The following is a 27,910-nucleotide window of genomic DNA, read 5'->3' as shown; positions in this document are numbered from 1 at the left end:
AGGTGGTATGGTGGGTGAATTATTATGCAATTCAAGCCTATTAAGTAAACAGCTGAGCTGACAGCCTATGTAGTATGAACTGAGGAGAACCCAGAATGTTTTCCTTTAATCCTAATTTTAACCTCCTTAAACTCACCCTCTTATGCCCTACTTGGCTAGTGGTTGACAATTTCCTTTTTCAGTAAAACTTGAGATACTCCAGGACGGAAAGATTAAGCCATTATTAGTCACTAACACCACAGTGTAAATGGATAAGCTCTTCTCAGCAAGGACAAATCTTAGTGAAACTAGGAGTGAAGTCATCTGGGTTCCAATCCTGACCCTGCTACCAACAAGTTGAGCAACTTTACATAGTTTTTATAGTCTCCTTGGGCCTCAGTTTCCTCTCTTATGCAATGAAGGGGGTAGACAAGGTCAGCACTAAAGTCCTCTGAGTTTTACCAGCTCAGTATTTTGTCAGAAACTGCAAAAAGGGAGCTATCATGGGCCACTGAGTTAGAGGCCAGATGGAATCACTAGCTTGCCTGTCATACCTCCAGGCCTGGAGGGTGCGACTCTTAATTCCTAAGTGAGATGAGAGGTATTAAATCCTCCTGAGAGCGCAAGGCAAAGCACAATGACTGTGAGATAGCCTCATCATTTTGTAGGACTGTGTGAGGCTTCATTGGCCTGTCTGCCATAGGTCCTCAATGAGGAGGGTTCAGGGACACCAAGTGGGAAGGTCAGCTGCAGACAGGGCCTCTGAGCACAGGGGGTTGGGGGAAGGCCAGAGAATGACACCTGAGACCAGCTGCCAACTTCTGATGTTGCCCCAGCCCAGCCCTGCTGTCCAGAGTTCCCACTCCAGGTTTTTACTTTTCTCTCTTTTCCAATCCAATTTTACCTCAGGTTAGAGCTACTCAAGCAAGTTATTCAGATAATCAAGGCTAAAAATACATGACTTTCACCAGGAATATCCAGCTAATGACGTCTAGTGCCTCTGTGTTGGTCCCAGTAAGCGGCCACCTTCACACTGCCCCGATAACCAGGGCTCTGAATGACATATCTCCAGCTCATTCTTTCTCCTGTTCTAGAGACCAGGACCAGAGTTTTCTGCTGCTCTGGGTCAGTAGCTCCCCTTCTCCTCTACAGCTCTCCCTCCCTCTTCACCTACCCCCCTCTTCCTCTCCCCAGACTTGCTAGTAACAAGTCCCTTCCCAAAGCCCCGCTTCCTCTACAGTTCCCCAACCGCCTTTGAGCCTTTGTGATGGAAGCCCATCAGAGAGAACCACTTTCCTATTTTTATGCAGTGGTCTAGTATCTCCCATGGTTTCAAAGTGCTTGTCTTGCCTGTTGGACTTGCCATGGCTCTTCTGTCATACTGCTAGGATGATGGCTCAGGGAGATCAAGTTGACTGAGTGCAAAACCCTCAGAGTGTGTGGGTGCAGATCAATCCAGAACTCTGGTCACTCTAAGGCCCTTTGTGGGTCTCCCTGGAAGATGGTGTGTGTGCTCCTACCTGTGTGCTAGTGATGTTATTGAGAGGATGGGGGTGTGTGGTATACACAAGTGGGGCCTGGGGCAGGATGTGCTTCATGGAGTAATACAACTCTCAAAAGAGCCACCTCTTCTCATACCTGTAGCAACAAGCCAGTTTGCTCAAAAGCAGCTGGAAAGAATCAGCTCTCTCCCCAGGAGGCCACACTGACTCCTGACCCTGACTCTGACCGAGGTCAGAAGCAGGAGTACTGTGGCTGCACCTCTGTCCTGTTTACCTCCCATCAAGTCTAGCTCAGCAACAAGCCTGTTTGTAAACACAGATAACCACCCCCATTTCGGGGTACTTCCCTGCCCAGCTGTGATTGTTAATTTTATGTGTCAACTTGGCTAGGCCATGGTATCTAGTTTTTGGACAAACAGGAAGCTAGATATTGCTGTGAAGGCATTTTTAGATGAGATTATCATTCACATCAGTAGACTCTGAGTAAAGCAGATTACCTTCCATAATGGGTGTGGACCTCATCCAGTCCTGGATGTCCTGGAGGTCCTCCAGAAGAGGGAATTCTGCCAGATGACAGCTTTCAAATTTAAACAGCAACACCAGCTCTTCCCCTTGGTCTCCAGCTAGCCAGGCTGCCCTGTAGAATTTGAACTTGGCCAGCCCCCACAATCGTTCGAGCCAATTTCTGAAATCTCTCTCTCCCCTACTATCCATCCATCCATGCATTCATCCATCCATCATCTACAGAGAGATAATAATACACACACACATACACACACACACACACACACACACACACACCCTATTGGTTCTGTTTCTCTTGGGAGCCTGACAGATATGCCATCTGAGGTGACGACAGAGTCCTGAGGGATAACCCAGAGGCAGAACCAATGGCCAACTGATGAGGATTACTCTCTTCATCTGTCTGTGGTGTGACTGGACACTGGAGGTTAAAATTCTGGACAGACTGGCACAGGGTGCATCCCTAGCGTCCTAATAACATTTTGCTGCATCTAAGGGCTATTGGGGTGGGACTGTACTCTCATAAATTCCCGGCTGGGTGTATATCCTAGGTGTCATTTTTCACATCAAGCTTAAAGACTTAATTTATCTTAAAAGTGGGGTGATTTCTTACTTTACTTTTCCTTCAGAGGAGACCATCAATATCTCTCCCAGGGTTCTGAAGAATCACACCATGTCAGTGCAATATGGGTGTTGCTCTTTGTTAAATGAGGTCTCCAGGTCTGCATGAGGAGGTGCGGGTAAGCATCTGTAAGTCCTTGTTTCTCCATCTGTAAAATGGACACAGTGATGACCGCCATCATCGTCGTTGTCATTGTCATCATCACCCACTGGACTACTAGGAAGCCACCTATGGAGAGAGAAATTGATCACAGAAATGGTCTCCTTCCTCCTCATTCTTTATTCCTTCTTCCTCCCTTTTCATTGTTTGCTTCTCAAGGGATGAATAAAGCTCCCCCAGGACTAAGCCAGGAGTTAATAACCAATAGAGTACATCAGTTTAAGTAAAAGTGTGAGACTTTTAGGCCAGTAGGTTTTAATACGTTTGTATCCATTCCCCTCCCCTCCAACTTCACCAATGCCTGAGTAATTCTAGCTCCCTTACAGGCTTTAGAAGGGGCAGAGTGATCGTGCTAATACTGCAGCAGAGACCAAGGGTGACTAACAGGAGGTTTGGGCACTGCAGCAAGCCCAAGGTGGGGGTGGCTCTAAGGGGAATGGGGGCTCTTTGCGCTTCTCAGATCACATCTTATAGGTCAAGGGTCAAGAGACTTTAGTACCTACCCCAGCTCTGAAATTAAACTTCTTTGTGAACTTGCACATGCCACTAAACAGATCTAAGGCTTAGAGCCTTAGTTTCCTTTTTGTACAACAGAGGTAATGTTACTGCTCTACACACACACACACACACACACACACACACACACACGATTTTTTGATATCAGCATAAAATGTCTTTTCCAGTTTTATTGATAAATAATTGACATATATCATGTATAAACTTAAGGCTTATAGCAGGATGGTTTGATTGACATATATTGTGAAATGATTATCACAACAGGTTTAGCTAACATCTGTCTTCTCATATAGATTCAATGAAAAGTAAAAGAAGAAGAAGAAAGGAAAACATTTTTCTATTATGATGAGAACTCTGAGGATCTACTCCCTTAACAACTTTCTTATATATCATACATCAGTGTTTGCTACATCATGTCCTACATTGAATCCCTAGTACTTATTTATCTTATACCTAGAAGTTTGTACCTTTGACCACCTTCGTGCAATTCCCCCTCCCCCTGGTCCTCACCTCCAGGAACCACAAGTCTGATCTCATTTTCTATGTGTTTGATTTTTTTGTGATTGTTTTGTTTTGTTTTGTTTTTTAACATTCCACATAAAAGTGAGATCATACCGTATTTGTCTCTCTGACATATGTCACTTAGCACAATGCCCTCTAGGTCCAACCATATTATCAGAAATGGTAGGATTTCCTTGTGGATTTTGTTTGTTTGTTTGTTTTATGGCTGAAGAATATTCCATTGTACATATATACCACATCTTCTCTATCTATCTATCGAGGGACACTTAGATAGTTTCCATGTCTCGGCTGTTGGAAATAATGCTGCTATGAATGTGGGACACCAATATTTTTCAAAGTGAGGTTATTAGAATCACCTGCACCAAGTCCCCCAAGGAGACTGCTAACATGCAGACTCTTGGACCCTATCCTGGGCTTTGCTGAATTAGATTTTCTGGGGCCAGGAATCTGCATTTTAACAAGGGACCAGGTGTCATATTTTGTTCCTATTATTCACGTTTATGTTATTCCGCTGAGAGACTGGAATTCCATCGAATTCTAGTCTTATTAGTATAGTGAACTATCGACACAGGCCACCTTTTTTTTTAAATTTAAAATATACATATCTTTATTATGTCCATGGGGAAAAACACGTTTTAGATAATTTACTCTTTTGAGCAGAAGAATGTTGTGGTAGAGGTAGGCTAGGAAATGTCTCCATTTCTTCACTGTTCTTTGTATCCACATCACTTGCAATGTGACATTGCTGTACTTTCCATCAAAAGGTAATCTATTTCTTTCCCCTACAAACCTGGGCCGCTCTGTGACTTGCTTCAGCCAATAGAGGGCGGGGAAAGTGATGTGTGTTCCTTCCATTGGAGGCTGAAAGAGGTCCTGCCCCTTTCTACTCTACTGGATCCTGCCACTGCCCTGTGACCCTCCGAGGCCCACCTGAAGGGGAATGAGAGCGCACAGGAGGGAGAGCCCGGCTGCCCAGTAGTGGACATCTGACAAGTTTATAGTTATAAAGCAGACTGCCCCCAAACAAATGAAGCAGCACAGTGAAGACCAACAGAGCTGCCTGCTGGATCCATAGGTGACCACAGAATCTCTAAGTCCAGAAGAGCTGCCTAGCTGACTTATAGACTGTAGCTTTAAAATATGGGTCTTGGGGCGCCTGGGTGGCTCAGTGGGTTAAAGCCTCTGTCTTCGGCTCAGGTCATGATCTCAGGGTCCTGGGATCGAGCCCCACATCAGGCTCTCTGCTCAGCGGGGAGCCTTCTTCCTCCTCTCTCTCTGCCTACCTCTCTGCCTGCTTGCGATCTCTGCCTGTCAAATAAATAAATAAAATCTAAAAAAAAATTTTTAAATATGGGTCTTATTATGCACCAGTGTCTGTCAGGATGCAGAGGAGAGGAGAGAAAAGCGAGCAAGAGCCTTTATTGTGGTTTCCATTTGGCTGACACAGGTGAAGCAGACTTAAAGCAGGGCTGTTTAAAATGTGGTAATTTGGGGGCGCCTGGGTGGCTCAGTGGGTTAAAGCCTCTGCCTTCGGCTCAGGTCATGATCCCAGGGTTCCAGGGTTCTGGGATCGAGCCCGGCTTCGGGCTCTCTGTGCAGCGGGGAGCCTGCTTTTCCCTCTCTCTGCCTACCTCTCTGCCTACTTGTGATCTCTGTCTGTCAAATAAATAAATAAAATCTTTTAAAAAAATGTGGTAATTTTAGCAGGCTCTGGGGCATAAAGGCTGTCCCTAGTTGTCTAATCCTGGTTCTGGCATGATTAGGGTGGTGGAAAGGGGTCCAAGTGTGAAAGCCAGGGAGGTGAAGGAGGAGGTTAAGGTGTGGGCTCTGGACTAGTCAGTTTGCATGTGAAAGGTGTGATCCTAGCTGAGACATTTTCTCTCTCTAGGAAATAGCTAACCTGGGAAGGAGCAGTCCCTCCAAGGTCAGCAAGGTCCCAAGATGTCAAAGCATCAGAAAAGACATGATTAGTTCAACTGTGAGTAATAGTTAGACATTGTTTTAAGCCACTGAGTCTGGAATTAGTTAGTGATGCAGCAACAGCTGATTCCTACGAATGTCCATGAGGAACAATGACAATGAAAAGGTTGTTACGAACACATTAATAAGGGCATATTTTCCAAAATTGAAACTCAGGCAGGAGGAAGCAGTAGGACAGGCTGCAGTGACCACCGGCCATGGGTAACTTACTCTTGTTCTGATACAACTAATTTGCTGATGATTTTCCCAATTTGATTGTTCCAGGCAATTCTGGATGGAGCTGTCTTGGCTACTTCCACATGTGGAGCCCTACTGTCTCCTCGCCCTCTATTCTCCCTGCAGAAAGTGGAGGTAACTTAGGCTTAAGGTTTTGTAAAACCAATGATAAAAACATTAAGCAGTTTGCTTTCAGGAAGTTATTTCTTAGAACAATGATTATCTAGAAGGTGGGACCTACCAACATATGTCACTCCCAATCAGGGAGTCACATGCAATAGGGGAAAAAAAAAAGCATATTTAACAATACAGAAACATTTAGCATTATAAAGTGAGAAAAAGATAATAGTTTTTGTTCTGCAGTACAACTACCCAAAGTAAAGTTCAACAGTAATTTTTTGGCCAAAGGAAACATGCAAAAGATACAGTGATTTTCAGATGGGACCTTTCAGGACTTGAGAGTGAGGCGGGAACAGTGTGAGATTTGTGCTTTCACAAAAAGGGGTCTGGTTAATAAAAGTTTAGATGCTTCATCTTTGAGGGCTAAATGGTGCCCAGTGTCCCCATCATGGTAAGGCTTGAGTGGCCTTCCAGTGAGAACACTGGAATCTTAGTAATGGAAATAACCGCTTTATATGCAGCATGTGGTTTCTGTGAACCACAGCTCTTGCCTTAGTAATATCACTAAAATGCACTGAAATCCACTGAAAATCCCTTCTGTAGTTTCCTAACTAAGAACATTTCTTTCAAGACAGGAGATTTAATGGAACATAAAGCAAATACCAAACTTGGTCAAAATTAATCAAGTCCTTTGAACATCACTGGCAGAGCTCTCTGAAATGAATACATCATGATGCAAATGACAAATATGTCTCTAAAGGCAAAACTCAGTTCAGTCTCCTAGGTAGGGGAAAACCCAGTCCTCCACCTCCTTCTGTGTTTCTCTTTCCTGTGAGTCTCCTTTACTACTCACGCAGAGCACTCACAACACCGCTGATGCCAGATGTGCAGGGGTTTTCCCGCACATCAAGCAATTCTCTGGGACACCAGCAGGGGATCCTACAATGTGACTGGCACAATTCTTAACTATTTACGTGGAGGTAGCACCAGGTCCTGCAGATTAAGAGCTCAATCCCACAAGACTGCTCCCACTGTGTTTCAGATGCCAAATGCAAGTAATATGTCCCCAGGTTACCCATAACTTCCACCCTATTTGGCTACAAATTGGGGGTTCCCATGGCCCTTCCTCAGACTTGATTAATTTGCTCACAGAGCTCAGGAAAACACTCACTTGTATCTGCCAGTTTATTTAAAGGATGTAATAAAGTATATAGCTGTACAGCCAGATGAAGAGGTACATAGGGTCAGGTCTAGAAGTGTCCCACGCATAGTGCTTCTATCCCCATGGATATGGGTGTGTCATCCTCCTGGTGTGGGTATGTCCATTCACCTGGAGGCTTTCTGAACCTCCTAATATTAGGATTTTATAGAGACTTCCTCATGTAGGCATGATCAATATTAGCTGTATTTACAGCCCTTCTCCCCTCTCTGAAAGTTTGGGGGTGAGGCCGAAAAGTCCAAGCTTCTAATCATGGCTTGATCTTTCTGGTAACCAGCCCCCATCCAGGAACCCACCCAGAGTCATCTCAGAAGAACAAAACACACTCCTAGTGTTCCTATCACTTAGACATTTACAAGGGTTTGGGGAGCTCTGTCTGGGGAACAGAGTGGCAGGACAAGCATACGTTTAGTGTTATCCAACAGCATCTCACTCAGCTCCTAACTACTACTCTGGGACAAGAGTTAACACTGCTTCCCAAGTTTTCTGCACGAGGGACTGCAGTGGCTCAAGCAGTAAAAAGTTTGTCTCTAGTTTTCCGCAACCAGCTGGGAAAGCAACTCCTAGTAGCTGCAGAGCTTCCCATTATTTACCAAAGGTTTCAGTTGAAATCCATCCCATGAACCACTGCTGAACAAGTGGCAAGGAGGTGATGAAGAGGGTATCAGAGAAGGAAAAATAATTGCTGGAGCACAGAAGGAAAGTGTAAATGAGTTAAACTGCTCTCTTGAGAGGGCGAGAGCTGGGAAGGCAGCTATCCCGTGCCTATGATTCCTGGCAGGTGTTTCCACTGACAAAAATGCCACATGCCCAAGGATGCAGCCACTGTGCTGGGTGAGGGAGGGTTGTGGGGACAGGGATGGGACTGCTGAAGGGCAGAAGATATGCATATGGCACTGAGAGTCCTTGTGTCAATCAGCTGATCCAAGGGTAGCAAGGTTCTTTGGGGCCTGACTGTGTTGCTATGGAAAAATCCAATTCCATGGCAATGCCAAGGGACAAAGTAGCTATGTTCCATACCAGCAGCCCTGGGGCCCCTCCCGTCTTCCTCAGCACAGCACCTCCCTTCCCTGGGCTCAGTCAATCCAGACCCTACAGTGACGTTCAAGTGGTCTGTTTGGAGAAGCAGTGAATGAGCATCTGGTCATGAGAAAGTGAGTATGTAAAAGTAAAAAAACACATGGTGTGGCCCACTCTCCGTGTCTTGCCACAGGTCAGGAGCCGACAATCTCCCTCCTCAGCACTTTCTAAACAATTTGCCCTCTATGTTGAGTCCATTGTAAAAGTGACGTCTTCCTAAATCCACATTGGTCGGGCTGTTTCTAATATCTACCAATGTCCCTTGAGTAAACTTGATACAGTTGTTTTTCTGATAGAGGGAAGAGTTGGGAGTGTTATCCTGTCACTCCCATGAGGCCTCCTTAAGGTTGCTGACAGCCTTCTTTGAGGTGGCAAAAATGGGGGGAAAAGTGTATGGAAACTACATGGAAAAAAATCTGACCTTTTGGGGCAGGCTTTTCAGAGTCAGTTCCTGTTGAAATTAGGAGATGGAAGGAAGTTAAAAGACTAGAAGCAATAGCAAGGAATGACATTCATCCAGCCTCCAGATATATATTGAGCACCACCTCGAGCCAAGCACTATTCTAGGTCTTGAGATTACAGAATCTAAATTGGAATTTGAAACTGGATTCAAATGTACATAAAAACGGGCCAACGTAGATAATTGGTGTAGGGACTGAAGATATTTCCGCAGACTTTGAAGACCTCACTGGGGGGGTGAGGTGGCTGTGAGGTGGGGGGAGGTGGGGCTGGCAGTCTTTAATATGGATTTTGCCTTTGTCACTAGGGACACCCCCTGTGCCCTTGTCCTGAAGTGCCCAGAGAAAGACCTGTGCCATATATTTTCAGAACACGAGGACATTTGGTGGGCTGCTCTGACGAATTTCCTCTGCTGTAGAAGGAGAGGGGCTGTTTATGGATTTCTGGAGGAGGGACTGTTGCCTGATTCTCTTTGCTTGCCCTACTCAGAAAAATGTTCAGATTTCTTTTTAAGGCGATACATGCAGGATCATTCTATTGCAAGCTATGCATATGTATCTGTTTAATTTTAACTCAAGCTCTTTACCAAAAAGCAAGTTCATTTACTCAGAGCCTAGACAGAAGGCTTTCCCAGTCCTGACACCTTGCTTATTTGCTACTTAAAGTCTTTTGGAAGAAAAGAACAGATTTTTGCATTTTGTTCCCTTTCTTACTTCAGAATTTTTTTTTTTTAAACCCACACAACTGTCCTAATTGGAAAGGATTCTTGATCTATTTCATTGCAGTCTGTTTATTTCTGGTAAGTGTCCAGAACACTTGGCCCCTACCCCTGCCAAGGCTGCTCTCCAACAACATTTCAACTTTGTTCCAGAGCAGTTGGAGTTTCACAGCAGCCCAGAACTCTCCGCTGAGAGCCCCAGGTGATATGCTGGGGCATAGGTCTCTGCTCTGGGGCCTATCCTCAGCTTCCCTTTAGACCCACCCAAGTTGCTAGTCACAATGGTGTTCCTGTCTTCTTCCTTCTGCTCACCTCTCCACATAGGGCTGCCCCACCCAGCTGCTGCCACACTTCGGGTGCAAGCATGGAAACTGGGGGGTTGTGGATATCAAAGTTGAATTCTGAAATCAACTGGAGTCCCTGGCATATTGCACAAGTCTAGGACAATTCCAGCCTGCACAGATCTGCATTGGGTTAAGGCTGTACATAGTAAGGAGGTACCTATTAAAGGCAAAGAGATCAGATTGGAACAGGGCAAAAAGTGGGGTTGTAGGATACAGGCAAAAAAACAAGGCATCTCCATAAACACGTGTGACACAAATGAAGTCACCATCAGGAATAGCCTTAGGGATTGGTGGAGGGCTGGAAAATCCACCAAGATAAGCAGTTGTGATGGCGATCCTTACTATAAGGCACCAGAGAAGGACCCTAGAGCTGATTTAGAGTGGAGGTGGTGCACCAGGAGCCTGCAGATATGCTTTATTTGGTCTACAAAGTGTATGTGTACATGTACATTTTGCACATGTGTGTGTGCGTGTTTTCCCCTTAGTTGACGTAGCATGTTTTTGGTTGACATGTGCTCTCTAGTTTGCTTGACTAATATCTATTACCATATTTCCTGCTGGAACAGTCACACAGGGGCCAGAGAGGGGGATGGAAATTGATTCAGGAAGAATGTACCTCCATCATGCCTCCAACTGCACCCTGTTGAAAGTCTTTCGGAGGACAGCGCAGAAGCTTAGTATTAATTCCTCCAAATTATCCGACTTGGCAATGAGCATAGTGGTAGTGCTTCCTTCTCCTCATGGGGATCATAGCTTCAAGGAGTTTCATATGCTAGACTCCAAAACATATGTAAGAGTTGTCAGGAGGAGAACCCTCACAGGAAGAAATACAGGTGTGTCTAGGGGTCAGTGGCAGCGAGGCTTAGAAAATGCAAAAAAAAAAAAATTGCACTTCTTGAAGGTGATCTGCTCACCTGCCCCTTGTTGCACTGTCTGGTGAAGGAACTAGAGGTTCAAGGGTTGGCCACAGAAGCCCTGTGAACCCAGCTTGATTCAGAGAAGTCGAGGAGGCAGAGTTCTATAAAGAATCACACTATTTTCAGGAAGCAGTCCGTCTCTGTGGAAACAGAGAAAGAGAAAGGTCCTTTGGGATCAAGAATTTCAGAAAGCTGCTCCTGCCCCACCCTTATTTAGAGCCTCCTGCAGAAAGCTTTTTTTGAGAAAGTCCCACCCATATACTCTTTAAGTAACAAAAAAGAAAATAAAATACCTTCCATGCAAGCATGCTGTAAGATGCAAAGAACAGCAAATTCTGTCAACAGAAGAACATGCACCAGAAAACTGCCTGGAAGAGATGAAATTATGATCAAACATTCCTCCGTGAATTAGAGACAAAGCACAACCAAAAAAACCTTAGCAAAACAATGTGATCTCTAGAGGGAAACCACAAAGCACAAATGTCAGAACTCAAATACAAGAAGACAAAGCAGGGAGAGGTGATGAGATAGGAGTAGAAGAATCAGGAAAGATAGAAAAAAATAAAGCCATCTTCACATGACTGAAGACAAAATTGGTTGGGGCTCAAAAGGAGCGACATCCGGCAGCGGATGCTGTACGGGAATCAAAAGGTAGAAATATGAAATGCAACTACATGACATAGAGATGGAAGTTTAAGACAATTAAAGGTGACAGGACAGTGATAGCAGAAAGTCAAAAGAAAGCCAACATATGCAAAACTGGGGTCCCTGAAGAAACCAAATGATACAAGGTAACAAATATTTTAAAATATAATTCAAAGCAGTTCTTAAAATGAAACAGGACTTCAATCTACTTATTGGATGTCCACACCACTTCCCAGGGAAACCTGATCCAGGATAGTCACCGTATGAGACATAGCCTAGTCTAATTATTGACTTAAGAGAGTACCTTTGTAAAGCATAAAAAAATCAAGTTACTTACAAAGAGGGAAAAAAAAAAAAAAAACAGATGGAACTCAGACTTCACCCAATAGTATTTAACATTAGAAGAGAATGGAGAGGGGTGCCTGAGGGTCTCAGCTGGTTAAGCATCTGACTCTCGGTTTCAGCTTAGGTCATGATTTCAGGGTCCTCAGATTGAGCCCCACAAGGCTCTGCACTCGGCGTGAGTCTCCTGGAGATTATCTCCCTCTGCTCCTCCCTTTGTTTGTGCTCTCTCTCTCTCTCAAATAAATAAATAAATAAATAAAATCTCTATACGAAATAGAGAGAATGGAGAAACACTCAGAAGATATTTAAGGAAAGTGCAAACCAAGAATTTTCTATCATCCAAGCTGTTCGAGAATTATAAAGCCTATTGCAAACCATTTAAATATGCAGAAACTCAGAAAGTATTGTTTCCACGAACCTTTCTTGAGGAAACAACCAGAAAATGAACTTCATCCAACTGAGACTCAACTGCAGAAACTTTAGCCAAGAGTGTGACTGTAAGCCTTAATTATATTTAGGTTGGATCTAAAAGTAAATGTGAAGTGGGGATTGGAGTAACAAAATAGAATGTAAGTGTCGTATGCTCTGACAATGTAGAAATAATACAACTGGCAAACACTGGGAATAGGAAAGGGTAAAGATGTCATTTGGAAGCTCAGTGATGGCTTTATCTATAGAATCAAGGACACAGGGAAAAGAATTTAAAGACTCAAATAATAGAAGATACATTTTTAAGAGCCCAAAATAAAAACTAATCAAGATAATATTACTTAGTAAAGTAGGAAGTGGAGAAGAAACAGAAGGGAAGAAAATACATATGAATTTAATTATTGTTCAAAACAATTTAAAAAGCAGATGATTGAGGGTTTTGTCTGACAATTATAATCATTAAAACAATATTATAATTCCTCTTACGTATCACAACTTGTTTCTCTTCCCTTCTCTTGAAATCGTCTCTTCTCTTCCTCTTCCCTCCTTTCCTCTCACCTCTACTTCTCACCCTGTTCTCCCAACCCAAGAAGAAAACAAACAGACCTTATACTGAAAGATTTTAAAATACTGTATTCAGAGAGCAAAATATAGACCTTCTAACACATGTTGTTAGAATGTCTATACTACTCAAGGCAACCTACACATTTAATGCAATCCCTATCAAAATACCAACAGCATTTTTCACAGAGCTAGAACAATCCTAAAATTTGTATGGAACCTTAAAAGACCCCGAATAGGCAAAGCAATCTTAAAAAAGAAAAACAAAGCTGGAGGCATCACAATTTCAGACTTCAAGTTATATTACAAAGCCGTAGTGATCAAAACAGTTCAGTACTGACACAAAATAGACACACAGATTAATGGAACAATAGAAAACCCAGAAATGAACACACAATTATATGGTCAATTAATCTTCAAAAAAGCAGGAAAGAATATCCAATGGGAAAAGAAATGTCTCTTCAACAAATGGTATTGAGAAAACTGGACAGCAACATGCATAAGAATGAAACTAGACCACTTTCTTATACTATACACAAAAATAAATGAAAAATTAAAGACTTAAGTGTGAGATTTGAAAACATAAAAGTCCTAGAAAGAACACAGTAGTAATTTCTTGGACATTGGCAATAGCAACTTATTTCTTGATATGTCTCCTGAGACAAGGGAAACAAAACCACAAAAATTCCCTACTTGACCTATATCAAAATAAAAAGCTTCTGCAGAGCAAAGAAACAATCAACGAAACTAAAAACCAATCTACAGAAGATATTTGCAAATGACATATCTGATAAAGGGTTAGTATCCAAAATACATAAAGAATGTATAAAACTCAATACACCCAAAATGAATAATCCAATTAAAAATGGGCGAAAGATGTGAAAAGGCAAATGAAGATATGCCAATGGCCAACAGACACATGAAAAGTTGTTCAGCATCACTATCATCAGGGAAATGCAAATCAAACTTACAATGGGCTATCACCTCACACCTGTCAGAATGGCTAAAATCAACAGCTGTTGGCCAGGATGTGGAGAAAGTGGAATACTCTTGCCATTGTTGGTGAGAATGCAAATTGAGGCAGCCACTCTGGAAAATAGTATGGCGTTTCCTCAAAAAGTTAAAAATAGAACTACCTACAATCCAGCAATCACACTACTAGGTATTTACCCCAAAATATAAAAATGCTGATTCAAAGGGATACATGCACCCTGATGTTTACAGCAGCATTTCTAGACAAAAATCCATAATAGCCAAATTATGGAAACAGCCCATATGTCCACTAGCTAATGAATTCATAAAGAAGAGGTGGAGTGTATGTATATATATGTATATGTATGTACCATATCTCCACTGGCTGATGAATTGATAAAGAAGAGGTGGTGTGTATGTATGTGTGTGTATATGTATGTATATTTATGCATGTATATGTATATGTATATAAATGCATGTGTATATATGTATATATATGCACATATACACAGATACATTCCACGTATATGTGGAATATTACTCAGCCATAAAAAGAATGAAATCTTGCCATTTGCAACAACATGGATGGAACTAGACAGTATTATGCTAAACAAAATAAATCAGCCAGAGAAAGACAAATACCATATGATTTTAGTCATATGTAGAATTTAAGAAACAAAACAAATAAGTGAAGGGGGGAAAAAAGAGAAAGAGGCAAACCAAGATACAGACTCTTTTTTTTTAATTGTTTTTTTTTTTTAATTTATTTGACAGACAGAGACCACAAGTAGGCAGAGAGGCAGGCAGAGAGAGAGGAAGAAGCAGGCTCCCTGCCGAGCAGAGAGCCCGATGCGGGGCTCGATCCCAGGACCCTGAGATCACGACCCGAGCCGAAGGCAGAGGCTTTAAACCACTGAGCCACCCAGGCGCCCCAAGATACAGACTCTTGATCACAGGGAACGGACAGACAGTTACCAGAAGAGAGGTGGGTGGGGGGAAGGGCCAGATAGGTGATGGTGATTAAGGAGGGCACTTGTTATGATGAGCTTGTTATGGAAGTGTTGAATCACTACACTGTGTACCTGAAACTAATATTACACTGTATGTTAACTAGCTGGAATTTAAATAAAAAATTAAAAAAAATACAGACCTTCTACAACTTACTATAGTCCTACATCCCAATAAACCCATCATAAATTGAAAGTAATGTAGGTTGAAAATGTATTCAATGCACCTAACCTCCCAAAAATGACAGTGTAGCCCAGCCAACCTTAACATGCTTAGAAAAATTCCATTTACATACAACTGGGTAAAATCATCTTTCACAAAGCCTATTTTATAAGAAAGTGTTGAATATCCACATGATTGATAGAATACTATACTGAAAGTGAAAAACAGAATGGTTGTAGGGGTACAGAGCAATTGTAAGTATGTTGGTTGTTGATCTTTATGATCATGCGACTGACGCAGATCTGTGCCTCATGCCTCTGCCCAGCTTTGAGAGAGGATCGGACCACAAATCACCAGCCCAGACAAGAAAATCTGAAGTATGATTTCTACTGAATGTATATCACTTTTGCAACATCTTTAATTAAAAAAAACATTAAGCCTAACCATTGTAAATCAAAGACCATCTGTAATGTGACAGATCTAAGATCAAACTCATATCAAAAAACATAAATGGGATAAATTCAATTATTAAAATAAAGGATTTTCACCTTGTATCACAAAGCACAACAAAATCTTTTGCTGTTTATTTTTTTTTTCTTTTTCTTTCTTTTTTTTTAAGATTTTTTATTTACTTATTTGACAGAGATCACAAGTAGGCAGAGAGGCAGGCAGAGGGAGAGGAGGAAGCAGGCTCCCCGCCGAGCAGAGAGCCTGATGTGGGGCTCGATCCCAGGACCCCGAGATCACGACCCGAGCCGAAGGCAGAGGCTCAACCCACTGAGCCACCCAGGCTCCCCTCTTTTGCTGTTTAAAAACAATATTTCTCGGGGCACCTGGGTGGCTCAGTGGGTTAAAGCCTCTGCCTTCGGCTCAGGTCATGATCCTGGAGTCCTGGGATGGAGCCCCGCATCGGGCTTTTTGCTTGGTGGGGAGCCTGATTCCCCCTCTCTCTCTGCCTGCTTCTCTGCCTACTTGTGATCTCTAAGTCTCTGTGTCAAATAAATAAATAAAATCTTTTAAAAAAACAATATTTCTAAAAAAAATTAAAAAATAAAAGCAGCATATCTTGGGCAGTAAATAAATCATAAGGTTTGAAAATGAAAATGATGGTCATCATGTACCAGACAAGCATAACCAAAAGAAAGCAAGTACTGTCAGTTTACCTTCAAAGAAGAGGAAATTCAGGATAAAAACCATTAAATGAGACAAAGAATAGGATGTTATAAAGCTAGAGAATGGATTGCACAAGGAAGACAGAATAGTGAATGAATATCTGTGCATAAAACCACATGACAGCAACATTCACAAGGCAGAAATTACAGAAGATGTAAGGAGAAATAGAAACACACTTGTCATAGGAAAATTTTCAATCCTATTAATTCATGTCAGAATTAATGTCAAACAGCAAAAAGAAGTCAAAACTAAGAAAGTTGATCTGATTAATATATGTCAAAATCTATATACTGAAAATGCAGAATTTACCTTCTTTTCAAAGGTCAAGGGAACACAGATGAAAATGACCACATGAGAGATGGTAACAAACATCTCAACGAACTCCCAAAAGGAGAAATAGTACAGGCAAAATCCTCTGATCATAAAATAGTTAACCTAGACGCTGACAACTAAATAGAGAAATGGAAGAAGATTCTTTTATCTGAAATTTTTAAAGAGGTAAACAACTCTCTCCTAAATATCTCTTAGGTCAAAGGAGAAATGCATACCAAATTGCAGAGATTTTTAGGAAATGACAATTGATAAAATGATACAACATAACCTGTGAGTTATTGCCAAAGCAGTACATATCCTTAAATGCTTGTGTCAATAAAAATAGAAAGAATAAAACAAATTATTTAAACATCTAATTCAATTTCTAAAACACTCACTCTTTTTAAACCCATCTTCAACCTTAATTAATTATGTTAAAGTAGACTTAATTGATGTACAATCAACTGTACACATATTTAAACTGTGTAATTTGGTGAGTTGTGACATATATAGCCACTTGTGAAACTATCACCACAATCAAGTTAACGAGCATATCCATCACATCCCAAATATCTGATGTTCTCTCATAATTCCCCCCTCTTTCCTCTCCCACACTATCCCCAATCACTGATTTAATTTCTGTCAATATAGATTCGTTTGCACCTTCTAGAATTTTTTTTAAAAAATAGGATTATAAGTATTATGTAGCTCCTATAACTGAGCATTTTTAGATTCACTAAAATATTTCCATGTAACGGGTTATGCCTCAAAACTACCGGGCAGTAGGGGCAATGGGGAGAGGTGGGATGAACCAAGATTGTCTATAAATGGATAATTACTGAAGCTGAATCATGGACACCAGAGAGTTCATTTTACTATTCTGGCTTCTTATATAAATGATTCAAAATCAAATCTTTAGAAGTTAGTAAAATGAAAATGGCAAAAGGAAATAGACTAAAACAGTGCTCCAACTTCCTCTGGTGTTAATGAGAATTTGCCTGTTAAGGAGAGCTGGCCACTCTTCCACTTATACTGAATGGTTCTTCGTCTGCTCCACTTTCTTGTCTGAGAAAAGCAGACACCACATTTTGCTTATGGTGTTTAATGTGTGTCAGAGTCCGTTATCCCTAACGAGTTGCATTTGTGGAATGATTGGTATGGTAGACTGTTATATTTGTAGTTCCCAGGGAACACTGCCTTCCAGTGTCACAGTGTCTCTAGGCTTGGCCATATGATGGCTTTGGGCAAATGGTCATTAGCAAGAGGGTTGCAAGCAGAGGTCTGATCCATGCTTGTAAAGTAGCGCTTGTCCTCTTGGTAGGCTCAATCTTGGAGCCAGCTGCAACACTGTCAAGAAACTCAAGCTAGCCACATGGAAAGACCTTGAACGAGAAGGCCCAGCCTTTCAGACAAACCCATCCAAGCACCAGTTGTATGAGGAAAGAGCCATCTTGGATGTCCAGTCAACCCAAGGAATCATGAGAAATAATAAAATGGTTATCTGAATGGTTTCTAACACAGCACTAGATAACCGAAAGAGTCAGTACATACATGATTGTGCTTCCAGAAAGTTGGTGAAAATTTGCACAAGTGAGCCACAGGATAAGAGAATTAGTCATGAAGACAAAACTTCTACAACTACTGAGATAATTATTTGCTTTCAGCAGGAAGTAAAGTTTAGAAAATCCCTCTCGTGCATAACTTTCCTGGAATACATCTCCTGGGTGGTGGTAGCTGCCCATGAGAAAGCACGCCCAGAGAAGGGGATGCCGGAAAGGTCTGTGTGTAATGGGCATTAACCCAGGCGAACACGACTGACCACAGCTCCTTGGCATAATAAAACACTATAGTGGAGTCAGCCTTCTCCTGCTAAGCCCATTTCCCAGAGCCACTGTGAGCTGTTCAGGGCAGTGCTGAGAGAAGAAAACCAGGTCCAGATCCAGGAAGGCCTCAGAGGAGTCGCAACCCCCAGCTCTGGCTTCCAGACACTGGGTTCCCAGACACACTGGCTCCCAGACACTAGGTTAGGGAATTGAGCCACAGGCTGATGAGGGTGCTTCACATCAGTGGAGGCCAGAAACCCCTAGTCCATGGGCCTGTACCTCTGTACTGGCAGCCATCACAGCAAGGCCCCCATCACAGAAGGAAGAGCCAAAGAGAATGAAATCATTCCATGAGAACCTTGCCCTTGCCTGCATTGCATTCACTTCTCATATATATTCTTTTATGAAGTGAGTAAAATTGTTCTAGCTCACAGCAGTGGGTGAAAACAGACTCCGCCCACCATTTCCTGGGTGTGGGTGCTGTGGGCAGATGCCAGGAGGAATTTAAAAGAAGTCATGCTATTTTGGGTGTTATAATTTGCCAGAAAGCCAAGGCAGCAATACGTCTGCCTGTGTGAGATTCCCACCCTTTAGATAAGGAGCTTTGTCCCGCAGTTCACATTGTTCCAGCATGTTCCTTTGTGAAGTCATTCTGTGGCCTTTTCCCTTACAATTCCTGGTTCAGCACAGGGGCTTGTGCTCTGACCCTGGGCAGCCTCCTGCCTGGCCAGTCCATGTGCAGATCTCCAAGTGCTTTTACCTAGTGGCTCATGTGAGGGGTGGGCAGGACCAGAGTGGTGTCATCACAGTGGCAGGCAAATCTGAAGTTTGCCAAGAAAGTTCCAGATTGATCAGCTCCATCTCCAGTGGTGACTGGACCATGAATCAAAAGTGAAAACCCAAGAAGAGTGGCTGAAGGGGTCAGGCCAGGCCAGCACCACCCTGACCAGTGCAAATCAGGAAAAGGAGGTCATTCAGAAAAGAAGGGAAGGCTATTTTGGGGAAATAAAAGGCAAATGGATGTCACTAGACAACAGGCCAGACCTCCAGTAATAGGTATATATATATACATAATATATATATATATACACATACATTTCATTTTGGAGAATTCTGTGGAGCTCAGAGGCAGAGCCCTATTTTTAGTGTCTATTGTGTGAGGCTTTGGCAGAGATGTGCATAGCTGCAGTTTTCTTCTGACAATGATTACATTTTAAATAGAGAAAGAAGGTAATGAGGGCAAAAATAATAACTATTTTCAGGCCTCAAAATTCAGGGTGTTTGAAACAGGGTTTTCTAAAATGCCAGCCTTGGTAGAAGAACCATTTTTCCTTCTTGCCTTTCATTCAAAGCCTCTTAATAGGCAGTGTGCGGGGGGCTGGGGGGGTGGTGGTGGTAGGCAAGGTGGTGTTCTTGTTTTCCTCCCTGTGTCCCACTCAGGCCCAATTGTCTGATTTCCACTATTTAACAAGGGAGGAGGAGAGAGAAGCCAGGGGCCTACCTAGCATGGAGATTCTTCAACTTTGTGCCTCAGAATGCCTGGGGACTGCCAGAAGTGTGGATTCCTGATCTCAGCTCCTCCAGGGTCTGATTTCTTGGTCTGGGAGACGACTAGGAAGTGGAATCTGCACCCCTCCTGGCACCCCCCACCCAACTGAGTGTCTCCAGGGGACTGCGTGTGGACAGTCCTGGACCCCATTTTGAGAAACCTACCCCTGCAGCCAGTGCCCTATAAATTGGACTTATGAGTTCATGAACTTGAAGGAGTTTGAGATGTTCAGAAGAGAGCATTGACCATAGAATTAGATGAAGATGAGAGATGGTGTGGTACAGACTGTGATATTGTGATTTATAATAAGATATAGGTTCTTGCTCTTTGTCCCCATTTCTCTGAATCAAGCTCCTAAGACACTTGGAATTTCCTAAGTGAGAAGAGCCATCAACATGTCTTTTGTTACATTAATAAGGTGACTTTTGGAGACACCTAAGGATGGGGGCTGGTTGTTAGTGGAACTAAACCTGAGATTAGGGGTCGGAATTTTCATTCCCAGCCCTGGACCTCGCAGGAGGAGAAAGGGGCTGGAGACTGAGTTTAATCATCAGTGGCTAATGATTTAACCAATCATGCCTCTGTGATAAAACCTCTGTAAAAACCCAAAAGGACCAGTTGGGAGAGCTTCCAGATTAGTGAGCATGAAGACTCGGGGAGAGTGGTGCACTCAGAGAGCATAGAATCTCCATACCCCTTCCCACATAGCTTGACCTATGTATCTCTTCTATATGTCTGTTCCTAAATTATGTCCTTTGTAACAAACTGGTAATCCATTAGTAAAATGTTTCTTTTGAGCTCTGTGAGCTGGTCGAGCAAATTAATTGAACCCAAGGAGGGAATCTTGTAACCTCCAATCTATAGCTAGTCTGTCAGAAGCACAGGTAACAACCTTACCTTTCAATTGGCATCTTGAGTGGGGTAGGGAGTCAGTCTTGAGGGACTGAGTCCTTTAACCTTTGGGATCTGATGCTATCTCCAGGTAGTGTTGGAACTGAGTGAAACTGTAGACACCCCACTGGTGTGAGAGAATCCCTTGATGTGTGTTGGGAGGAAAATCCACACACTGGAATTCGGTGCTGAGTTATAAACATGGAACCCAGAGTCTAGCTGAGCTCATTAGAAGCTGGATAGCTGAGACCACTATTCAGAGCACCCTCTAGTCAAAACAGGTCTGTACTGAAACAGGGCACTTTCCCCTTCCTCATCCTATACCAAATCATAGCAAAGAGGACTTCCCATCTTTTTCATTCAAACATGGAAAGGACTTGGGCTAAACAAAGATGTTGTTGGAGTGCCCTTTGAAGAGGAGAGGAGGGGTTGGGAAAAGTCTCCACTGGATGGAGAAAGGCAATACCTGTTGGTTCAGTATGGGTTGGCCAGTCTCTTCCAAGAGCTGAGTGTGGGGAGCTCACAAACCAGAACTGCCTGCAGTTCCTGATACTTGTGTGTGGTGGCCACATCAGGGGGCATCACACTCAGAATGAACGTGAACTTAGGGTTGAATGGAAATGGTTTTGTAGTCCTAAAATGCTATAATAAGATATCTCTGGTTGCATCAAACAGACGATCATGATTATTATCAAAAGAGCCCAATTCTTACTAAGTGAAACAAAGGTGATCCCTGACTACTTTACAGGACTCTGGGGGACGTCCCTTATTCTGATGTCAGCCTGACAGCACCAAGCTTCCTTCTTCTCACTGTGACTGAGAGACCCTAGATCTTCCGTCAGGGACCCAGTTCCTCATTCTTTCTTTACCAACAACAGAAGGACGCCCAGACCCCTTCCAGCTGTATTGAATCAGAATCTCTGGGGATGACGGGATCTAGACTCTGTAATGTTTTAAAAGATTGACAGTTGATTTGGGTGCATAATTGGCAACCACTCATGGCATTGTCAGGTGTCCTTCCTCACATTCTCCACCCTGAGTAGGAAGATGGCATGCATTCAGCCAAGTTAGTGGCAAGAGAGAGAAAAACAACTTGAAGTAGCCTATCCCAAAAGGAGGGTCTAGTGGCTGCCGTAATTGGAGTGTTTCAGTGGGCGGTGCTGGTGACCAGCCTGGCTGGATCCCAAGTTCTAGACATGCCTTCCAGATTCTCTACCTCCATCTTTCAGCTCTGATTTCTCCCTATTATCTTTAACCTCAGACCAACTGTTTTTAGGAAGAGGCAGGGATGACCCCTCAACATCATGCTACAAAGGATAATTGCAGAGACATAAACATCACTAAATAGGGCTCTCAATGGCCCACCTGACCCACACCTGGGGTAAGGAATGGATTGATTGGCTGAGGTGGTCGGGTGTCAGATCTGGGTGGGTCATTTGCTTGAAAGGAAAGATCTGCAAAGGAAAAGAAGCAGAGACTCAGAAGTGGTAGTATCTACTGGAGACCGGAAAGACCATGCTAATAGCCAACGGTTTCCTGAGTACCCTGTACGTATAACAGCCCACTGAGATAAGCACTTTACATAGAAATTCTACCACGAATCTCACAAGATGCATCCCTTGTATACTTTCACTTCCTAGAGGAGAGGAGAAAGGCCTAGAGAGGTTGTGTGCCTACACAGGCTTGCCAACTATTGCTGGCAGAGCTAGAAATTCAGCGCGGGACTGTTTGATGCCAGAATCAAGCAGTAACCAGCATGGCTCTCAGCTTCCACAACCGCATGAGCACATGGCTTCCCTCCTCCTCTGGCTCCCCCATGGGATGTGGCTAATCATTACTCCTTTCTTATTCTTTTGACTTAAATGACACCCTCTTCCTCATTTTGAAGCATCCTGAAGGGCAATTATTATGCTACTGACACCTGCCAGCAGTGTATGAATTTGACAAATCATCCTCAGTTCTGCTCGGAAGTGTGCTCTGGCTCCTCTCTAGCAGGTCCGTGGGGTTAGCCAGCTGTGGGCCCAGTGCTGGATCTGCTTGCAGACTTGAAGGTAGCGGGGGGCTGGAGGAACTACCATGTCCACTCACAGATGAAGAATCTCTGGAAAAATTGTTATGGGGGGCTTAAAACCGTTTTGTTCATTACAAACCCTGTTTCACATAAAAGGAAAGAGAGGCAGTAGATTAAGTGAGAAATTCAAGGGGACTGCAGATTTAGAGAGAGCTCCTCTCTGCCCCAATCCTCAGTTCTCCCCTTCGCCACCCCCTGCCAGCCCCAGCATCTTTCTCTCCCCCTCCCCCAAGAATCCCTCCTTCTTTCCCTCCACAGCACCTCTATTATTTCTAAAGTATGTTATGTACTTTTATGACTTGGTCTTCCTGCTGTGACATCAAGAATGAACTTTAATAGGAGTATAAACACCATTTGAAAATCCTTTTGCAGGCTTTCACTTTTTATATTATACTGCGTGCTTGTCTCTCCATGAATAAACAAATCATGCACCAACAAGTAGGGTGAGAAAATACATTTCCTTTGTTGTTACAGCAGTTTTTGCTGGAGGCTTGTAACACAGATATATTCCTACCTTCCTTCCCTCTCTGACATCAACAAGAAGACAAGAACCAAATCCCAACAATTCCTTTCTCCACAAGGATGCAGAAGAGTAATGTCACCCAGGCTGAAGGCTCCCCAGACTCTGGCTGTGACTGACACTCTGTCCGTAAACTCCAAATTGAGTAACTGGGTTCTCCTGTGTGCTGTCTATCACCAGTATCAGACAAGGAGAGGCAATGTGCCTGAAGGGTTTAGATGGGCAAGCTGTTGATGAACATGGAAGGAGAGGGCTGCACAACACAGAGCTGGCATGCAATAGGGGTGACATGTCCCCTGACAAGTCCCATCCGTTTTTATGATTGGGATGATATTTAGTGGTAATATAACATGTAATTACCTAGAGAAAAGAATGGAGTAGTTTGAAAGCCTGTAGTGGTGGTAAGTTTCTTTTCCATAACAGTTGCAGAGGGAATTCTCGTCTCATTTTGATTGATCTGCACTGGGGCTCAACCCATCTGCGATTAGGAAGCAGGACTAGTGACGCTCTCACTGAATGTACCGACAGCCCCACACTGCGCACTCATTTTAGATACAAGAGAGAGGGCATGAGGTTCCTTCTTCTATACCGCAATATTTTAGCAGAGGGACATAAAAAGAAGCTCTATTTCGAACGCGTGGAGTTTAAGGTGCTTGAAAGATTCCCAGCCTCCAGAAAGACATGTCCAGTGGGTAGCTGGAAATCTAGTGTCCAGAGCTCAGAGCTGCATTTGAGAATAATACTCTGATTGTACTTCAAGCTGGAAGAGGGAGGAAATACTCTCTCAAGTAGAGGTTGTAAAGAAAGGGGATGAGAAATCTTATCTGGAATTTGGGGAGGGTAGTCCCATTTACAGACCAGTCAGACAGAGAGAGAGAACAAAAACTGAAAGAAAGAGAACCAGAATGAGGTGCTCTGGGGGAACAAAGGAGAGCTGAGTTACCAAGAGTGGCCAGTCAAACATTGCCAAGGATCTGATGATGGTCAAATCCCTGGACAGAACTGTGCACCCACGAGTTTGGAGCTGGCTGTGATTTTGCTGAGGGTGTGTTGCAGTGGCTGTGGTGTGGTCTAAGGTCAAAATCCAGACTGCACTGGTTAAAGATAAGGAGAGATGAAGTGCAGAAAACTCTTACAAGAAATGTATTGGTGAAGAGAAGGCGAAGGATGGTCAATAGTCTGTTGGAAAGAAAATATTGCCAGGTGATTGCCCCTGGACAGGAGTGCCAGGACTATGTATGCAAGAGAAGCAATGTAGCAAGGGGTGGAGGTACCTCTTGGACCTCTGAAGGTACAAGAGGAGGCTAATAACTAAGGGCACAAGGCATGTGTGAGGTGTGGTGTGTATGCATATATGCTGGTGTGTGTGTGTGTGTGTGTGTGTGTGTGTGTAAGGCTTAAGCATGGGTGAAAGTAAAGTGAGCTAGCTGGAGGTGAAGTGACGAAGGCTCTGTAGGGCTGGCAGCAGCTGTCTTCCTCTTGGACTCTAGTTCCTGTGGGTGTGTTTGCATCTCCTCAGCTGCCTGGGGGAGCCAGGTCAATGCTAAGCCTGCCATGCCCCACATGAGAATGCAGTGTCAGGGATGACAGTAGTGTCCCCTTATGCTCCCATGGCCTCTCATCTCCAGGTGCCAGGAGGACCTGGGGCCTCAGCATCAGGGCAAAGGGGTGCAGGAATGGTCCCCTCTCCAAATGCACACCACACTTTATCTGCTAGCTTGGACCTCTTTGAAAACAGTTCTGATACTTGCTCTGAGCAATGCTCACAGAGTGCACATGCATTTCCTCCTCCTGATAGCAGGAGCTCATCTGTCACATCCAAATTCCTCCTTGAGAAATTGTGGTCCTCAGAGATGCCTGTTGCTGGCCTCTGAGCCTATCTTTTACCTCTTCACCAGGCTTTACTGTTTCTGTTCTTCTCATGAAGGTTTAAAGTCTTAGGCCCAAGTCCTAAGTCCAAGTTTACACTCAAGGCTTCTGTGCTCCATCCCCCTGTAGCAGGGACTATGAATGTGAAGTCCCCCTCCACCCGAGTGTCTCCCTGGGAATGGAAACTCCTGCTGAAAATGAGCATCAAGGGTCTAGTCTCTTCCCCAGCAATGGCTTTTACCTGCTCAGAAGTTTCTGTCACACAGACACAAATGGTTTTGTAGCTGGGAGAAAGGGGAAAGTAAGACAATTAAGGATGATGTGGGAAGTAATAGAATGAGAACTTGCTAAGAGAGTTGATAGATGGAAGGTCAAGGGATTGGGGTCTGTGGGACACAGAAGAGTGATTTTGCTTGATTCCACCCTGCAGGTGAGGCCAGCTGTGCAGACCCACAGGGCTAAATGGGGAGGCTGGCTAATGAGTGGGATGTCGGTGTGAATAGAGGGTGCATGCAAAAACCCTACATAGCATAGGATCAAGATTAAGCCAAGAAAATCTGTGGTCTTATTCGATAGTAAGGGGCAACCAAGACTGAGGTCAGGGGCCAAGTGGACATTAGGATGAAGTGGTGGATAAGAAGTAACATCTGGACAGGAAAGGAGGATGCAGATTTGTAAAGAGGACCTTAGCATCTCAGAGCTCCTTCTCCTGAGATGGTTCACTAGTATCTAGGAGCACTAAAGGTGGTGAGGTAGACAGGTTTAGTGGGACTGGGAGGAAGAAGGCCAAGAGGTTGTAAGAGAGGACATGACAGAAGAACAGTAGCTCCCAATGATGAGAAGTCCAGGGTGTGACCATTCTTGTCAGAGCTGAAGCCCGGGGAGTGAACCTTGGAGTTGAAGGTCTCAAGGCACAATCAGCCTGGGTGTTGGAGGGACCAGCAGTTTGGACATTAATTGTATAAAGAGGTATTTTTGTATATTTTGTATATTTTGTATTTTGTATTGTATTGTATAAAGACTTGGAACCAGGGGCCAAAAACCTTAAGGAATATGACATAGTGACTTAGAGATTGTTCAGTGATGAGAATGAAACTGGGAAGGGATTGAATGTCAAAATGGGACTGGTTTGAAGATGTAGTTGAAGAAAAGACAACAGAAGAGAGACTGCCTGAATGGGGTTACAAGGTACCTGGCCATTGTGACCTCATATTATATTTTATCATTACCTGCGTAATTACCTTTACTGGCATTCTTTGTTTTGTGTGTGTGTGTGAGAGAGAGAGAGAGAGGGAGAGAGAGAATTTGAATTACTATATGGCATCATTTGCTTTCAGACTAAGGAAATGCCTTTAGTATTTCTTGTAGCATAGATTTGCTAGAAATGAATTTTCTGTTTTTATCTGGGAAATGTCTTAATTTGCCTTCATTTTTAATATTTTTATACTTTATTATTTTTATTAACATATAATGTATTATTTGCCCCAGGGGTACAGGTCTGTGAATCTTCAGGCTTACACATTTCACAGCACTCACCATATCACATACCCTCCCCAATGTCCATAACCCAACCACCCTCTCCATATACCATTACCCCTGGCAATCCTCAGTTTGTTTTGTGAGATTAAGAGTCTCTTATGGTTTGTCTCCCTCCCAATCCCCATCTTATTTCATTTTTTCTTTCCCTAGCCCCCAAACCCCCTGCACTGCCTCTCAAATTCTTTTATCAGAGAGATCATATGATAATTATCTTCCTCTGATTGACTTATTTCACTCAGCGTAATACCATCTCATTCTATCCATGCCGTTGCAAATGGCAAGATTTCATTTCTTTTGATGGCTGCATAGTATTCCATTGTATATATGTGCCACGTCTCCTTTATCCATTCATCTGTTGATGGACATCTAGGTTCTTCCATAGTTTGGCTATTGTGGACATTGCTGCTATAAACATTTGGGTGCACGTGCCCCTTTGGATCACTACATTTGTATCTTGGGGTAAATTCCTGGTAGTGTGATTGCTGGGCCATAGGGTAGCTCTATTTTCAACTTTTTGAGGAACATCCATCCTGTTTTCCTGAGTGGCTGCACCAGCTTGCATTCCCACCAACAGTGTAGAAGGGTGCCCCTTTCTTCACATCCATGCCAACATCTGTCATTTCCTGACTTAATTTTAGCTATTCTGACTGGTGTGAGGTGGCATCTCACTGTGGTTTTGATTTGTATTTCCCTGATGCTGAGTGATGCAGAGCACTTTTCATGTGTCTGTTGGCCATCTGGATGTCTCCTTTGCGGAAATGTCTGTTCATGTCCTCTGCCCATTTCTTGATTGGATTATTTGTTCTTTGGGTGTTGAGTTTGATAAGCTCTTTAAAGATTTTGGATACTAGCCCTTTATCTGATATGCCATTTGCAAATATCTTCTACCATTCTGCCAGTCGTCTTTTGGTTTTATTGACTGTTTCCTTTGCTGTGCAAAAGCTTTTGATCTTGATGAAGTCCCAATAGTTCATTTTTGCCCTTGCTTCCATTGCTTTTGGCGATGTTTCGAGGAAGAAGTTGCTGTGGCTGAGGTTGAAGAGGTTGCTGCCTGTGTTCTCCTCAAAGATTTTGAGGAGGATTCCTTTCTTACATTGAGGTCTTTCATCCATTTTGAGTCTATTTTTGTGTGTGGTATAAGAAAATGGTCCAGTCACTCTTCTGCA

The 27,910-nt window shown here is 43.3% G+C and overlaps 1 long non-coding RNA gene across 2 annotated transcripts in view; it reads right to left on the bottom strand.

The window, feature by feature from the left end:
* LOC125109156 (uncharacterized) overlaps positions 1-27,910 on the bottom strand; it is a 98,537-nt gene that overhangs the window by 18,984 nt on the left and 51,643 nt on the right. The window contains exons 2-3 of one of the 2 annotated variants that reach the window (XR_007130137.1): positions 10,873-11,015; positions 2,617-2,853 (exon numbers count right to left, since the gene is read on the bottom strand). This is a non-coding gene — a long non-coding RNA (uncharacterized LOC125109156). The remainder of the gene's footprint in view (positions 1-2,616; positions 2,854-10,872; positions 11,016-27,910) is intronic. The other variant, XR_007130138.1, reaches the window with a different exon arrangement.

This window comes from Lutra lutra, chromosome 9 (genome assembly GCF_902655055.1).
Source record: "Lutra lutra chromosome 9, mLutLut1.2, whole genome shotgun sequence".
Taxonomy (NCBI): domain Eukaryota; kingdom Metazoa; phylum Chordata; class Mammalia; order Carnivora; family Mustelidae; genus Lutra; species Lutra lutra.
This window is presented reverse-complemented; position numbering and strand designations above follow the sequence as displayed.